The following is a 1,041-nucleotide window of genomic DNA, read 5'->3' as shown; positions in this document are numbered from 1 at the left end:
TTGTTTATATCTCCACAGGGAAAGAGGGATCAGACTTCAACCTGGTGCTCCAAGACAAGAACACAACACATTGGCATAAAGTAGGGAATCAATAGAGAGGCCATTTCCAACTAAGTGAACAGCCCTCTCCCCACCCCCGAGTAGAATTCATTTCAGAGGACAGCACTAAAGCTATAGCTCAAGGAGAGCTGATCAGAACAAACAGGAGCAACAAAAGTGGGAGGAGAAAGGAGTGAATCATATCCTAGCCCAGCAAGCCCTGAGGACAATATTTCTGCTCAGAGCTGCCAATTCACAGAGAGGACCATAGACATGACGTCCCTCACTGACCCATACACTATGGGGGACAACACTGGAGGCACATTTAGGAATTGTGCCCACTCTGACCCCACCACACCAAGGGGAAACACTAAGGGCGTGCAACAGAGCAGCAAGGGGAGCAGAGCACGGAAATCCCCTGAGAACACCAAAAATAGACTGTGGTGACAGGGCATGGCACCCCATCAAACTCGAACAGAAAACATGCATAAAGGACAATAAATAGACCTTGAACTAGTTATAGAGTTTTCTTTTATTTTTTTGTCGTTTGCTTTTGTTGTTTTTTGTTGTTGTTGGAGCTATTGTTTTCTATTGTTGCTTTGTTTTGCTCAGTCTTGTGTTTGTGCGTATTATTATCTCTGCATATCTATCTAGATAAGATAGGCTGGATAAACAAGCCAGGGGAGAAAACAATGGCCGACAGTTCCGGGGGGCGGGGGCCGGGGACATGGGAGGTGGGGGGAAAGGACTTAGGTGTTAATAAACCCAAGGACAAGGTAACAACAAGTGCCCAAAAATCAATGACGAAGAGGGTGAAGGAAGTCTGGTAGGGCTTCATCAAGGGCAATGTAATTGAGAGGAATTACTGAAACTCAAATGAAGGCTGAGCATGACAGTGGGACAAGAGTAAAGTAAAAGGAAATAGAGGAAAGAACTAGGAGGCAAAGGGCACTTACAGAGATCTAAATACAGGCATATACATACGCAAATATATTTATATAT

This window comes from Echinops telfairi, unplaced genomic scaffold (genome assembly GCF_000313985.2).
Source record: "Echinops telfairi isolate 266 unplaced genomic scaffold, ASM31398v2 ScPeMD7_7405;HRSCAF=8443, whole genome shotgun sequence".
In the NCBI taxonomy this organism is placed as follows: Eukaryota; Metazoa; Chordata; class Mammalia; order Afrosoricida; family Tenrecidae; genus Echinops; species Echinops telfairi.
This window is presented reverse-complemented; position numbering follows the sequence as displayed.